The sequence below is a fragment of the Uranotaenia lowii genome, unplaced genomic scaffold (assembly GCF_029784155.1).
Source record: "Uranotaenia lowii strain MFRU-FL unplaced genomic scaffold, ASM2978415v1 HiC_scaffold_182, whole genome shotgun sequence".
Lineage (NCBI taxonomy): Eukaryota > Metazoa > Arthropoda > Insecta > Diptera > Culicidae > Uranotaenia > Uranotaenia lowii.
Window position 1 is genome coordinate 11,724 of NW_026597877.1, and position 17,699 is coordinate 29,422.

A 17,699-nucleotide genomic window follows, 5' to 3' on the forward strand; every position below is an offset into this window, starting at 1 on the left:
AACTTGATAGAATTAAAAAAAGAGAAAGATTTATTGAGGTACCTATTCAATATCGGGTATTTGAAAAGCCGTGTTGAATTACTGTTTTTGAACACGTGAATTTGTTTTATTTTTTTTTCAGATTAACGCCAAAAATGTGTAGTTATGAAAAATGATGTAAATTTCTGATAATTATCACAAAAAAATTATTTTGAGTGCGGCCCGCCGATAAGATTTCAAATTTAAATTGGCCCGTTGATTCAAAAGGTTGCTCACCCCTGGCTTAGGGAATACCCAGGATGTTTTAGCGTTTCCCGGGACTTGGGAATTTCCGAATTATTTGTATTCCCGGGAATTCCCGGTCGGAAAATCTCGGGTAGGACACTCTAGGTGAGATTTCGAGGTTTTGGACTAAGTTTTCTTAATTTGGTACAACTAATCCACATTTTTGGCACAACTTGTTTGTAAATCAATGCCTATGAAGTTGCTGTGGAAATCACTTGAAACCTGATCGAGATGAATCAAATTTTCTTTTGCTTTTGTATGGATGCCCCCGTTTTAAAAGAGCGAAAAGTCACAAAGAAATTGATTAACTTGTCATGTTAGAACATGCACGTGCTTCACATTTTAGGAGTGTCACATGAAAATTGTATGAGTCATATCGTTTTATATATTAATTTTGTATTGAACCTCCTGTTTCAACTGTACAAAGGGTCATTCTGTATGGTAAATAATCTTTTTCGTCAAATCATACATAAAAATCAATTTTCATATACATTACCAATAAATTGTTCTTGTGGTATCGTATTCTTTGTTGATTTTATATGGGAGCCGTCTTTCAATGTAGTCGAATGGTCTTTGAACAGTTATTTGAACCATCCCTGGCTCAAAAAACTCTCTTATTTTTATGTATATAATTTTACTTTTTTATATTCATTTAATTTGTAATCTCAATATTAAATGAATTTAGCAAATCAAATTATTCAAAATATATTCTAAAATCTACTTAATAGTTGAAAATTTTGTTCCAATTTCTACTCGATATAACCAAACTATTTTAGAGCCTTGAATAATGTCTGATTATATTCAAGTTTAATAATTCAAAATTCAGTCATCTAGCGATTGGAAAAGCCTAAGTGAAATCAGTCAAACAGTCAGATCCTATGATAAATTAGTCATTAGTTCTTCTAATGTTCAGAATAACGTTCTTTAATTTGAAACTCGAAATCACAAGCTCACGAGTTCAAACTCGGATAAATTAGTAAAATTCTTTTTTAATATTTGATCTTTTGTTGGTAGGTTTTTTTTTTTAACTCAGCACATCTTTGACTTTGAACACGATTTAACTTAAATTTTTCAAAAACCACTTATAATTCGGAAACACTAAAAATAAGTTGATTACTAAGTAGCGAAAAAAAACATCTTTTCAGAAGTAAGCATCTGTAAGAAATTCTTATAGGTATTTATGTATGTACATTTCAAGCCTCCCAATAAACCATTCTGATCGGTCCCTGAACTCTTACGAGATAATAATTATATGGATTCCTTTAACCACGGTCGCAATATAGCTGAAGCGATCCCGCAAATCCAGTTCGGATGAAAAGAAGAGATTCTTACGTAAATTGATCGTCTACGATCTATGGAGGTAAGACCTCATCCTCCCATTTCCTTGTTGCGCGATTTAATCGTACACTTAACTGAACCAAATACCGTTCCGGCGAAGGAATGAAAAATGGAAGAATAACTAGATTGCCGTACTTATGTTGTTAATCTGGGCAGAAGATTTACTTATTTCGTTCCTCACCTTTGTCAGCGGTGGGCCGTTTTTTTTTAACAAGATGACTTCGAAAGTCTTTTTCAGATAGTTGGATACTTATTACAAAGTGACTGATGCGTATAACGGCGATAAGATAACTTTGTCATGTTTGAGAGAGTAAAATGTTTATTGTCTTGGTTATCTCGGAATCAGGTGAACCCTGTGTTTTGAAGAGCTTCATCAGGAAAGTATGCTAAATGAGATAACACTATCATCTGTAAATTTTTAGTAGCCACCTTTAGCTTGATTCAAGGGCTTTTTCCAAAACAAAGGTCATGCTCATGCAAGATCTAAGTTTAGTTTAATAAATTAAACTTGTTCCCATTGTTATTAGTTTTCTTAACCACAGGTTCATATCACCAAAAAATAAACTTTTTTGTTTTTACTCACCATTAGTTTTAAAAAAATTGATTTTCTACTTTAGAACGAAATATTTTTCTGTAAGGTATATTCAAGGTAAATTTTTGTGTATTAAACAAGCTAGATCCGAAAATACACCTTACTCTCGTTTGCACAATAATATGCATCTCTGAAACAATAATACTACGACTGAATCCGAACGGAAAACAAGCATAGAATCTAGCCGCAACTTCTATCGTAGGAATAGTTAACGAATAAGTGCAGCCACAAAAGGTAAATGGAATGCAAATAACCTGATCAAAATGCGCCGCAGCACACCCCCTCAAACTGCTGCTGGCTGGATAGTTCCTGCTTAAAGACTAAAATAGAGCTCGCTTCGAGTAAACCCGTAGAGTAAAAAGGAACGGCATGGGCAGAATAGTTGCGTTCACTTCATTGGCGTCAACTTACCTTTTATGGGAGGAACCGCTGCAAACTGCTTGCTTCTGCCACCGAAATTCCCCGCAATCGCAAAGCCCTTCAAACTGTCGAGGAATTTTTGGTTGCTCCAATGCTCTCGGGTTTCGCTTCACGTTTTTTTTGCGCTGCACTCTCACTCCCCGATATACCAACTATTATTATTTCGGTAGCCTGATTGCATTAACACCGGAAAATATGCTAGGCTCACTTGCCCCTCCTCAATTTTCCTCGTTTTCTGATTGCCCTTTTCAGCGGAAACACCCCTCTCTGTGAGGGTGTTGGAATTTTTAGAACGTCGTCGTCTTCTATTGAGATCGACCACACAGACTTGGTGAGGCTGCTACTGCTGCTGATGAACACTAATTAAATTGAAAACTTCTTGCACAAACTACTTATTATTCAAGCTCTTTTGCCTTCTTCACTTCTTTTTCTGGCCCTTCTTCTTGGATAGATTCAGGATCACCACCCAGTGATATGCACTGCACATAGAAAGACGCACGTAGACACATGTACTTTAGGATAGGGCTACGCTATAGTTAGGAGTTGGGCTGCTGTTCTTTTAGTTTGGTAGACTTCAGAGTGTCAGAAGTTTCCGTTGGAATGTGTTGAATTACTTTGGGTGGTATTTAGGGACTTATTGGTCAAAATCTGTGAAAATAAAAGTATTTGATATTCACATTGATTGGTGTATGTTTTGAAAATTAAACAACATCCATTAACCACTATTAACCACAATTTATTCAAAAATAAAAAAATATCTTCGTCTAAGAAACCTCAAAGGCTTCGAGTATTAATTTAAAGAGAAAGGTTGAATCTTGACAAGATCATACCAATTCAATGTCAAAGTTTAACATAGCTGTCGGTTAAAAAGAACCTCTTGTTTAAGCTATCTGTATATGTGTTCAATGTATGATAAAAAAAACAGCCTTGTAAGAGTTTTTCTTCGATTTTTTTTTATAAAATTGAATTAAAAATTGTGAAAATATTTTTTTTGAGAAAACTTTTAAAGTTTGACATGAAAATTGAATGTTATATATATTCATAGAGCTTAAATATCTCAAATATGAATCAATCTTTATCCAACGTGTTCAAATTAGAATCTATAATCTGATGGGCGAATAATGAGAGCCGGAACAATCCGAAGAAATTCTTAGCAAAGGCAATTCCAATCTGTGCTTTCATGGCCGGAACATTCCAAAAATCATTCTCAACAACAGTCTTTCCAATATTTTTCTGCTTCTCTGTCTTTCTTTACTATATCCTGAACATAAACAAACAATCGTTGCAGCAGCCTTAAAAATCTGCGCTCCTTGAGTCAATCCACCTTTTCACCGGTGGTCAAATTATAAACAAAATATCATAGCAGCAGCCTGGACGACATATTGGGTGAGATGTTGTTAATGTCAATTTCAAATTGAATTTTTCAGTCAAATTTATAGACCTTCTTAACCAACAAATAAATCTTACCATGTGAAAACCCAGACAAATTGTTTTTTTTTTGTCAGAAAACATTAAGTATGAATACCAAATCGAAATAAACATCACTAACTTTGGCGAGAAGCAATTTTTTAATATTAAATTGAAATAATAAGTATGACTATCAGATTTAAGTTTGAAAACAAACATTAAGATAATAGAAAAAAATTCAATCAGATATCAGAAATGCAAAAGCCATCAGACGCTTTTTCAGGGCTCTTGAGATTCTTTTGAACCTTTATTTCAAACTCATTGAGGGCTTTTTTTAGGACTCGTGAGATAGATCTGAGACTGTTCTTAATTTGATCCAAAACTTTTTTAGGACTTATTGAGACTCTCTGAGGGAATTTTGAGGCTCTCTGGAGCTCTTTTGAGACTCTAAAGGAAAATTGCGAGACTCTTCTAAATTTCATTAAAGATTGTTTCCAGATTTTTCTGACTGTTGTAAGGCTGTTTCAAAATTCTTCTGAGACTCTTTTGCAGTTCTTTTAGGACTCTTGAGACACTTTAAGGTGTTTTGGAGACAAATCACATCACAGTATTGTATTGTGAATATTATTACAGGAATTCATCCATAACTTTTTTATTTAAATGTGTTTCATGTACTTGATATTTTGGATTCGAACTCATCATCTCATAAATTTCCCAAAACCTTTCTGAGTCCCTTATATTGAAGGTTCTAATGTTTTTAGCAACCATGTGGATGACCACAAAAAGTTATGATATGTGCTTTTAACCCTTTGATGCATGCATGAAAATTTCTTTCAACCTTGCTAATTTGGTGCAGGAAGGTATTTGATTGAGATAAAAAAATAAGTTTAAATTTGTAAACCAGAAGAATGTTCAGTATCTCACACATACATTAAAGTATCGTATTAAAAATACTGTGAGACAATTCCTTTCAATTTCTAGAATATTTTTTGTGAATACATCACTTGAAGATATCCACGGTTCTCCAAGTTATCAGTGTTTTAAAACAACACTATGCATTAAAGGGTTCAATATTAGAGGAAAAAATTGTTTCAATGAGTTCAAAAAATTCATTATATTATCATTTTAAATTGAATGAGGACAAAAAACAGAAAGAAAACTTATGTGAATTGTGATTTTTGAGCATGCACTTGATTTTGAAGCTTCATTTCGAAAAACAGACTAAAATTTTATAGTATTGCAGACAAAATTTAAATGAATTTATAAAGTTCTCTTTTGAATCAAGCCTGGGTTTTCAAAAACTAGAGCTCCTTTAGACAGAGTATGAAAACCTTGTGTTATTTTGGGATTTTTCATCGAAGATGGGAATAATAAAAATTAGAAGCTTCAGAGATATATGAGGCTAACAAATGTGGCTCTTTCGAACATCGGAATTTTGAAAAATTTAAATTTTTCGGCTCTTCTGACTCAAAAAGTTGCCGACCACTGGCCTAGACAATTGGCTAGTACTTTGTACTTTTTCCAACTACGCCATTGTCGTGATTTTACGATTGTTACGAATCTCAATTTAAAGATTAAATCAATAAAAGATTAAATCGACTTCAAAAGATAAAACGTTGCTTTAGAAATTTATTTTGTTCCATTTTTCTTCAGTGTTGCCGAGTTCAACTTTTACTTTATTTAATTTTTTAAATTTAATTTATTTCACCATTTCACCACCACCTATTTATTCTTCATCTCATATATACAGTGTTGAAACATGACAAGAGAAAGGAGTAAGGGAAAAATATAAATATAATTTGAAACAATCAAGAAATAAGCTATGAACTTGTATACGAAACGATTGAGTATAATTTAGAGTGAATAAGAATAAAAAGTGAATTTAAGAAGTTTGATGATTTTTCATTAACAATGTTGAAAAGGTAACATTTTCTTAAAAGATCCAGTTGAAAAAATTGGGAAGAGAGTTAAAACCTCTTTTAAGAAACAACAAAATCCGCATCTTTGAAAATCTACCGCATTGTTTAGAAAATTCTTCCCTAAAAAATCCAACGGGGTGGCAATTTGAAAATTTGCCAACTAATTAAGTGAGTTTTACTAGAAACCATTCCTCGAACTTCAATTCTTAAATTATTGAGCAAAATAATTTTTGGGGATTGAAACGGCTTCGTCAGTCATTTGTGGGAATTAAAACAAATTATTTTTATTATTGTCCAGTAACAAAAATAACTTGTTTTTATTCCAAAAAAGGACTGACGAAGCCGTTTCAATCCCCAAAAATAAAAAATCATCCAGTCGAAAAACAATATCGAATGTTAAAAAAAAAATTATCAATTAAAAAAAACCTGGTTAAAAAGGTGTTTGACAAAAATGTGTAAGATTCAGTAAATATTTTAAAATGAACAATAAAAATCAACAAGAAATAGCAATAAAAGTAACTGCCTACATTTTAAAAAAATCCGGGCAATTCATTTCATAATTTATCAAACCAAATTCTGGGCTAATTTGGTACAAAACTCAGAATTATTCAATAAAAATCATAAATAAAAAAAACTCAAAATTATGTTTAAAAAAACATTAGCAGGTTTAAAATCTTATTTCATCATCTTATCAAAAATTAATATAACTTAATTTGATTTTTATATTTGGTTTTGCAAATAAAGTGGATAAATCCGGGGTTTTTATCGAAAAAAAATCTGGGCAACTGGGACAGACCAGATTTTTTTTCTAAATTTTGTATCAAATATGCCGGCGAATTCACTCAAAACCGGGCATTCTGGCAAGCTTGATTATTAAGGTATTTTCTTCAAGTTAATTACTTATATACACAATGAATTTTTGAGTTGAGAGAACAAAGTTTGTACTTTATATCCAACAAAACTACGAAAATAACATATTTCGTAGTTTTTAATGGATGGTTCACTTTTTACAATTTACAAAATTGTAAAGAAGTTCAAAAAAGCTTAAAGATTTTTATAGAAAATCATTTGTTTCTAAAAATTGGGCGTTTTAAATTCGAAAAACGATTTAAAATATGGATAAAAGGGGTCATACAAGGCTTTTTTTTTAAGTTTTCCAAACACGTGTTGACAAATAACGATAATCTAAATAAATAAATAAAAGAACTAAAACATTCGAGAAAAAATGATGCCAAAGGGTAATAATTTTCATAAATGCAGGCAAAAAAAATCATTCTTTGTAAAAAAAAACAAAAAATATTTTGAATCAAACTATCTATCTGTTCACTATCTATAATTATGAGAACATTCGGTTTCTAAAATGGTTTTGCCTAGAACTACAAATCAAGATGGCCCAAGGGGCATTCATCAACATTGCGATTGCTCGGATATTTGATTCAAAATTTGAGAACAGTCCGGCCCGGATTTTACCGGATCTATTTAATTTTTGGCAAATCAAACAAAAAATAAAACTAATTGTGTTGTTATTTTTTTATTTATGCCTCCAAATTAAAAATTTTTGAAGGAAGTTTTATAAAAATTACCATGAAAAGGTTTTTTGGAAGACAAAAATACGATTTGAAATCTGTTGAAAAAATTTGATGATAGATTTTTTTTCTTGACTTTTGTTGAGAAAATTCTGGGTTAGGACAAAATTTTTCCAAAAATGGCTTGGATTTTTGGTTGTAAATTTTAAATTAAATGCCTGGATTTGGCAGGTTTTTATATAGAATCGCCCTGATTTGTCCGGCTCGAAAACGCGCTGAAAAAAAATCTGGCAACCTGTGTCATGCGTGAATTTTCACTTCACAATATTGCTGATATTTCAAAAAAATGGTCACTGCATGTTCGCTACATGTAACACAAACAATGGTGTGATGATTTCCCATTTGTTTGACCTTTTCTAAGGTATTCAGATTTTGAGATTGCTGTTTTTAGAGAAAACTGACATCCATTTTTATTTAAAAAAATTAAAAAAACATTATTTTGAAAAATATTTTGAAAATTTTGGAATCTTGCTAAAAAGCGGATTTTACATGATTGATGATTTTGCTTCATAGAGCTAAACAAGTTTTGTGATTAATACCAGTAAAGTGTTTTGGGCTCACCAATAATTTTCAAATTATCTTGAAAAGCATGTTATTGATTTCAGCCCATTTATTCTAAATAAAAGATCTGTATCAGGTTTTTTATTTCTTGAACCAAAATTTTAATTTTTAATAATTTAATCTTTTCAATTATTTTTCATTTATTCAAGTTTTTGTTAGGAAAATATATTTTCTCAATTACTCTGCCACATTTCTTATTGCTTCTCAAATGTTGCTTTATCAATTTTTAAGTCAATTGTAAGTCAAATGCGAATAAAGATGGTGGTGGTGGATGGCGGTGAGTTCATCCTGTCGAAAACAAAATTCTTAAAATTAAGTTACTTAGGAATTGCTTCATAATTACATATTACATGTTGCATATCCGAACAATTTCGGACAAAAGCATCAATCAATATTAGAATTATTATTCGCCGACCGTGGCCTAGAGGATAGCGTTTCATTCTTCTAAGCCAGAGGTCATGAGATCGAGTCCCAGTCACGGCATACATATTACTCATTTCGAGGGTTTGTTTTAGCATTTGTAGGATGCTAGCCAATACATTCTTGAAATTTGTACGCTTTAGTCTTAAGTAGAATTTAGATCTCTTTGAAGAAACATGAAGTTTCACTAAGATTCTATGTGTGAGTGTTCGTCTTAAAAAAAAATGGAATCCTAAAAAATCGGAAACATTTCTTGTCTTACTGAAAGTTTAATGTGTAGCGTATAACAAAAGGTAGTTTCCATGATATGAAAAGTTGTTTTAATCGTAATTTTTCCATATTTTAATCATATACAACATTCCAAATACCATCCGATCAAAATTAACTTAATTCCAATAGTGAAAAACATCATTCCAACATCCACAAACAATTGAGAGATTTTAAATTGTCGAACACAATCTAAATTCCCACTATTCAACATCTTCCGCTTGCAGCCAGCAGTAACAACAACAACCGCAGAACACTTTGTATGCTGTTCTCTTAATTATTATCTCGATTCAGGAAACTCATAATTGCTGCTGCCTGCTAGCTGCTCCTTCATTTGCTCGAATTCACACCCAGTTCTTCTGGAAGAAGTGAGCTTCTTCTTCTTCTTCGTTTCCGCTTATTGCATCATTTTTCTTCCCTGTTGTATGATGGTCTTAAATGCCGCTCTTATGTGTTGATGTGTTGTTGTTTTAATCACTTCTGCTGAGCTATTCCCCTATTCCAGTTTATAAACGCAGCATCTTCCATCGAACCGGATTACAGACAGCAGAAGCAATAAGGAGCATCTCCATTAGCACACACATTTGACGTTAAACCTATTGTGTATTCTGCTTGTTTGAATCTTATTATGCCGAGGGTCCTCCGAAAGAGAAGCTCCCCACTTAAGTGCTTGATCACGATATCATATTTCCATTGATTAGCGTCAAACGCGAAAACGAAATTGGCACTTTAATTAATTGAATCACCAGCACCTTGCTTGCTTGCTTGCTTCCTTGCGTTGCACTTCACTTCACACGTGGCTGCCCAAAGACTCTCTAAGAGGTGATCTAATTACCCGGAGCCTTGTCGTTTTTTGCACTCCCCCACTTTACACGCGGAAAGAAGCAAAACAAAACAGAGATAATAATTAATTTGTGACCTGTTGTTGTTGCCGATGATACGGGATCCAAAACTTAAAGAAAAGTTTAAAAAAAGCCGAACCGGTTCAGGCTGTGCGCGTGACAATTTCGCAGTTACGCATCAGGTGAGTCAGTCGGAAAGCCGCACCCCCGCTAGTAAGCAGACGACCGCAAAATTAATCGAAACACATAAAAGCCCGCTGATGCCGGCCAAACAGGTTGATGACGATTTGAGCGTTAGAACGGCTTTTTTCCGTACCCAACATGTACTCTGATTCTGGTAGAATGCAGCAAACACGCGCTTATACGATTCTGGAGCGTTTTGAGTTTTTGGGCTTGCGCGACGCGCCACGCGCATCAACTTTACAGGCGAGTATCCGGCGCAGGTGAAATGCAAAATCCAACTAAACTTACTTCCCCGTGCGCCGAGCTAAGTCAGCTGAGATTGAGTTGTTTTTCCAGGTTTGTTGTTATTCTCCCTCTCAATCACAGTCTCTCGTGCTCTGTTGTTGTGGTAGGCAACTCTTGGTTCAAGAAAGTTAGCAAGCGAAAAAAAACCCACAGGTGTGCACCGTTTTAAGCAAACAAGCCTCTGTCAGAAACGGGTGAAATGTGAATGGGTTGAACTGAAGTGCAATTCTGTTCAGAGTTGCCAGATTCTGAGATTACGAAATTATGAGAACAGTTATGAGTCAGTAATATTCAAAGCGTTTTAAAGTATTTTTGAAGCAGCCTAATTTCAGGCAAAAGTATCTTCTACGTGTCAAAAGTGAACAATCGTCAAGCCGACAACTTTTTATAAAATATTATGAGAATTATGATCATTGCGGCGTGTTGAAATACTAATGCTATGCTAATGCTATGCTAATGCTATGCTAATGCTATGCTAATGCTATGCTAATGCTATGCTAATGCTATGCTAATGCTATGCTAATGCTATGCTAATGCTATGCTAATGCTATGCTAATGCTATGCTAATGCTATGCTAATGCTATGCTAATGCTATGCTAATGCTATGCTAATGCTATGCTAATGCTATGCTAATGCTATGCTAATGCTATGCTAATGCTATGCTAATGCTATGCTAATGCTATGCTAATGCTATGCTAATGCTATGCTAATGCTATGCTAATGCTATGCTAATGCTATGCTAATGCTATGCTAATGCTATGCTAATGCTATGCTAATGCTATGCTAATGCTATGCTAATGCTATGCTAATGCTATGCTAATGCTATGCTAATGCTATGCTAATGCTATGCTAATGCTATGCTAATGCTATGCTAATGCTATGCTAATGCTATGCTAATGCTATGCTAATGCTATGCTAATGCTAATGCTATGCTATGTTAATGCTATGCTATGTTAATGCTATGCTAATGCTATGCTAATGCTATGCTAATGCTATGCTAATGCTATGTTAATGCTATGCTATGCATAGGTTAATCCGCGCAGTGCTCGAGAAACATTGTTAGATATCTCCGGCTACGTGATTCCGATCAGTTGCTGATCTATCTATTTCCCGTTAACGAGTGTGATTCAGTCCGATTCCAGTGAAATGACAGTAAACGATCTACATATGGTGAAGATCATCATATAATATGAGAATAGCATGTGTGAAAAGTGAATCTTGATTGAAATTACGTCGTTGTGATTTGCAATAAAGAACTTGGTTTATGACTAGATTTTAATGTGGTTTGTGCAAGTGAAATTTTTAAATGCATTTATTTAAATTTAATTCGTTTTTTAGAATCAAATGGAACGCATCAAAATCCTCATTTATACGTTAACTTAATAATGCAAGAAAAACACCACTGAAAATTAAAATGTGTTGTATAGTTTTCTTTTCAAATATTTTTTTTCAATTTGATAGTGATTTCAAAGCGTTAAGCTCAGAAGAGCCCCCCTTGAAAAAAAAGATTGAAACTTTTTCCACCCTGAAATTTGATTTCATTCTGGGAAAACAAGTAGGTAACATTCTCACAATGCTTATCGAAACCCTGGGAAAGGACAACTGTTCGATGAACTAAACCGAAATGTTTTCAGAACAAACGTTATCACGCCGTCTAGACTGAAATTTGGTTGTTATTTGCACAAAATCCCCAGAAAAATATCCCTCTTGGTGCCTTGACTAGAATGTTGCTGCCTTCCATTGCTGGGGTTCGATTCGGTGATGATTTTGGATACTGCTTTGTCACACATGCAGCAGCAAAATCACCCACAGGCATCCACACAAAATTCATACGGCATCACACACAACACATGAGACCAGCCAAACCAGACCAGGAGGATTGAAATAAGAACCTGATTATGCCCTGCCAGGACCGAATCGAATTTTGTTTGCTCTGGCTCGGCTCCCGGGGAGCCGATTGGAAGTTCAGCTCTCTAATCGGATGGATTATTGGAAAAACATTTTCCTTTACTTGAAGCATTTTTCGGGTTTGTCATTTGGCCCTGCCAATTGGTTGCTTGAAATAAAAATAGGAACTGTCTATGACAAACCCGTTCACGAATTAATCGTATGAACCAATTTAATAAAAAAAGTTAAGATCCTAAAACTTAGAAAATTATGAACTAATTCTAAATTTCCTATTCTTTTATACAACTTCTAAGCTCTGAAATCAGCATTCCAAACTTAAGTTCTCAGTTCTGAATTTTAATCAATATTAATCAATATTGAAAAAAAAAATGACAAACATTAAAAAAATGTCAAAAATGACAAAAATGACAAAAATGACAAAAACGACAAAAGTGACAAAAATTGCAAAAATGACAAAAATGACAAAAATGACAAAAATGACAAAAATGACAAAAATGACAAAAATGACAAAAATGACAAAAATGACAAAAATGACAAAAATGACAAAAATGACAAAAATGACAAAAATGACAAAAATGACAAAAATGACAAAAATGACAAAAATGACAAAAATGACAAAAATGACAAAAATGACAAAAATGACAAAAATGACAAAAATGACAAAAATGACAAAAATGACAAAAATGACAAAAATGACAAAAATGACAAAAATGACAAAAATGACAAAAATGACAAAAATGACAAAAATGACAAAAATGACAAAAATGACAAAAATGACAAAAATGACAAAAATGACAAAAATGACAAAAATGACAAAAATGACAAAAATGACAAAAATGACAAAAATGACAAAAATGACAAAAATGACAAAAATGACAAAAATGACAAAAATGACAAAAATGACAAAAATGACAAAAATGACAAAAATGACAAAAATGACAAAAATGACAAAAATGACAAAAATGACAAAAATGACAAAAATGACAAAAATGACAAAAATGACAAAAATGACAAAAATGACAAAAATGACAAAAATGACAAAAATGACAAAAATGACAAAAATGACAAAAATGACAAAAATGACAAAAATGACAAAAATGACAAAAATGACAAAAATGACAAAAATGACAAAAATGACAAAAATGACAAAAATGACAAAAATGACAAAAATGACAAAAATGACAAAAATGACAAAAATGACAAAAATGACAAAAATGACAAAAATGACAAAAATGACAAAAATGACAAAAATGACAAAAATGACAAAAATGACAAAAATGACAAAAATGACAAAAATGACAAAAATGACAAAAATGACAAAAATGACAAAAATGACAAAAATGACAAAAATGACAAAAATGACAAAAATGACAAAAATGACAAAAATGTAAAAAATGACAAAAATGACAAAAATGACAAAAATGACAAAAATGACAAAAATGACAAAAATGACAAAAATGACAAAAATGACAAAAATGACAAAAATGACAAAAATGACAAAAATGACAAAAATGACAAAAATGACAAAAATGACAAAAATGACAAAAATGACAAAAATGACAAAAATGACAAAAATGACAAAAATGACAAAAATGACAAAAATGAAAAAAATGAGAAAAATGACAAAAATGACAAAAATGACAAAAATGACAAAAATGACAAAAATGACAAAAATGACAAAAATGACAAAAATGACAAAAATGACAAAAATGACAAAAATGACAAAAATGACAAAAATGACAAAAATGACAAAAATGACAAAAATGACAAAAATGACAAAAATGACAAAAATGACAAAAATGACAAAAATGACAAAAATGACAAAAATGACAAAAATGACAAAAATGACAAAAATGACAAAAATGACAAAAATGACAAAAATGACAAAAATGACAAAAATGACAAAAATGACAAAAATGACAAAAATGACAAAAATGACAAAAATGACAAAAATGACAAAAATGACAAAAATGACAAAAATGACAAAAATGACAAAAATGACAAAAATGACAAAAATGACAAAAATGACAAAAATGACAAAAATGACAAAAATGACAAAAATGACAAAAATGACAAAAATGACAAAAATGACAAAAATGACAAAAATGACAAAAATGACAAAAATGAAAAAAATGAGAAAAATGACAAAAATGACAAAAATGACAAAAATGACAAAAATGACAAAAATGACAAAAATGACAAAAATGACAAAAATGACAAAAATGACAAAAATGACAAAAATGACAAAAATGAAAAAAATGAGAAAAATGACAAAAATGACAAAAATGACAAAAATGACAAAAATTACATAAAAAGTACGTAAAAATTACACAAAAATTTCACAAAAATTACACAAAAATTACACAAAAATTTCACAAAAATTACACAAAAATAACACATAAATTACACAAAAATTACATAAAAATTACACAAATGTTATTCAAAAATTACACAAAAATAACCAAAAATACTCAAAAAATTACACAAAAATGACAAAAATAGCCCAAAAATGGCACAAAAATTACACAAAAATAACACTTAAATTACACAAAAATTACACAAAAATTAAACAAAAATTCAACATTAATCACACAAAAAACACACAAAAAATTTACAAAAATTACACAAAATGTACACAAAAAATAACACATAGTTTACAAAAAAATTACTCAAAAACTGAACTTATTTATGTTATTTGTGTATAAACTATGTGCAATATAACACAAATTTTTCACAAAAATTACAAAAAAATTACACAAAATAAACACCAAAATCACTTCAAAATAACACAAAAATTACACAAAATTAAACAAATATTACTCAAATATTATAAACATACACAAAATCTTACATAAATGGCAAAAAATTTTGTTTCATGACAAGATTTGTATTTATTTTTCTTCGTGACACTAAATAAAACACAAAATAATTCAAGAATTACGCTTAAACGATGACAAAATTCACACGTGCACATCAATTAAATTAAGCCAGAATAACACACAATTACATGAATTTCACAAAAAAATACAAAATGTGATCAGTTAAATTCTACGTATAGGGAGCTTCTGAAGTTTATTTTTGAAAACAGAACATAACCATTTTTTTAATACTCAATATTTTATGTTCCATCCATCGACATCTAATGTCTTTGAAGATTGAGAAATATCTAGGATTTTGAAATTTGTTTTTTTTAAGTACTTTGAAGCTAAAATTTACTCCTTCTAGAAACATGTTCAAAATCATTTGTGAAAACAATGCTTGATTTCTTCACCGGAAAGGATCCTACCTCAATGAAGTAACATTCCGGAGACCATGCTTTGCAAAATTTCCATACCAAAGTGTTGACACAAGCTCCAGATGCAATCGAGCGACTGACTGGCTTTGCCCTTTCGATCTGGTTCGGGTTTTCGAAATGCGTCGTTTGTTGCCTCAAAACGTTTGCCCCTTGGTTTGCCGGGGTGCAAGATTGGCAAATAATGACAAATTCTGATGAGGGACCGAACGAAACTCGGCCAATCTCTGCGGATATCTGATTACTATCGACAAACAGTCACAGTCCGGTCTGGTATGGTCTGCTGCTTGCTTCCATTCAACTCCGCGAGTTTACAGGGCTGGCAAACCACGCCAACTGCAGGCAACAGGCCCATGAATCGAAACCAAGCCGGTTGCTGCTGGTTGGTGGAGGTTATTTTGGGCCCATCACAATGCTCCCTAGAAATGCTTCCCCAGTCAGTGGGTAGCCCTTTGCTGAAAATGTGGAAAAATAATCGCATTTTCCAATGGAATCGGAACAAACCGTAGCATAGGGCATCAATCCACCAACGTGTGTGGGAGGGTGAAAAGAGTGGGAGGAGTTAAAAAGAGAGCGAGAGATATAGTGGTTAAATTTTACAATACAGCAGCAGGCAGTCCTGGGACTTGCTGACTCTAAAGTGACTGCTGATCCTGGCTGGGGGCACAGAAGGTTTCCTGTATTGATTGGGCTAATTAATTGAATTAAACTGTTTTAGGGGTTTTGTACCCGGGATTAAAAGATGCCAAAGGATCCGCAGCCAACAAACTTCCGCCGCTACACTGCGCTGCTGGCCTCAGAATGATTGTGTGGGTGTATGTGAAATGGGGAGTTTTTGGAAAAGGGCCTATCGGGATGGCGGTACCCGGATTCGACAATGTTAAAGCGGTTACCGACGTTTTCCGGGAAAGTGATTAAGTTTGGGAAACGTTCTAGCAGTGGATTAAATTTTCGTTTGCAATTTGATTTCTCAGGAAATGAAAGTTGTTGATAACTTATCTTTCTGAAAAATGGTTTGTCCCTACGGCGTTTGAGATAAGCAGGACTTGGAACATACGCTTGAGAATGTTAACGATGTTTCAATCATGATGTTTGTTTGAATGTTTGAGTAAGAACCTGAATCAAAGCAATCGAAAGATTCCTTTTAATTCAACCACGGTAAATGAAAAGTTCATATACCAGTATTTCGATAGCAACTTACTACCTTCTTCAGTGAACGTTTTCGATTGATGAATGTGTATCATTTCCCTCCCTTATATTATCCGAGTTAGGTAAGCTACTACTAGGTAGCAGAAACCTCCGAATGCTCGGCAGTTGTGCCGTTGTCTGTTTTTTGGGTCTACCTACCCTATTCTGGGTGTTTTCTGGTAGTGCTAAATTATTTACTACCCGTTTTTGGGCATTGTCAGGTAAATTATTGTACAGACCCCGTTCGATTTTGGCAACACGCTCGTACATTTTGTGTTGCCAAAATCGAATGTTGCCAAAATCGAACGGTTTTTTTTTTCTCATCTTGTTTATCAGTTATTATTACAAAAATACTATTATTATTATCAAACACCTTGTTTTTAGTCAATTTCCGACCATTTGTAGTCATTTTTTTATTTTTTTTTGTCATGTTTTTGGTGTATTTTACACTTTTCTTGTTTTGTTTATAATGTTTGTTTACTTTTGTCATATTAGCTGTTTTTGTCATTCCTTATAATTTTTTAGTTGTTTCTAGTCATATTCAGTCTTTTGTTTGAATTTGTTTTTTAACTTTTTGAATTTTTCACCTTTTTGTCATTTTTGAGTACTTTATAAATTTTAAAAAAAAAATTGATTTTTATTGTTGCATTCTATCACCATTTCAGAACATAAAAACGTATTCATGGTGTTTTTCTAAGTTAAATGGGTCCTGTTATAACAAAAACGAAAAGGTAGTGTTGTTTCTAAAAACCGTTGTGCCAAAATCGGATGTTGCCAAAATGGAATGTTGCCAAAATCGAATGTTGCCAAAAACGAGCGGGGTCTGTATTTCTTTTTACCTAAAAATTTGAACAACCAAGTGTGCCCTGGTCCGGTGTCTCCGTTTAAGAGATAAACTGATTTTTCATTGAAGATTTCAATGCTTTCAGCAACATCCAATTTAAGCGAATTACTATTCAAAGACCGGATCAGCGAGACATTTCCTCGATCAATAGAGTGACCAGATTCACACATGTGTAAAGCTACTGCAGATCTAGGATTCTGTGAAGGAAGGATTTTCTTCTTTAAGTCAGATCTAGCTATAGCCATGTGTTCCTCGAATCTATCAATCAATTTCCTTTTGGTTTGTCCAATGTACACCTTATCACAGTCGGAACAACTGATTTTGTACACACCAGATCTATGAAGGAGCTCTACTGGATCTTTAGTCGATCCTAAGATGGATTT

General features: G+C 32.6%; 1 long non-coding RNA gene across 1 annotated transcript; it reads right to left on the reverse strand.

Moving 5' to 3' along the window:
* Positions 1-2,611: 2,611 nt before the first annotated feature.
* On the reverse strand, positions 2,612-10,066 carry LOC129759529 (uncharacterized). Its single transcript, XR_008740188.1, has 3 exons — positions 9,933-10,066; positions 9,527-9,640; positions 2,612-3,262 (listed from the first exon to the last, which is right to left on the reverse strand). It is a non-coding gene; the product is annotated as an uncharacterized LOC129759529 (long non-coding RNA).
* Between the last annotated feature and the right edge of the window lie 7,633 nt (positions 10,067-17,699).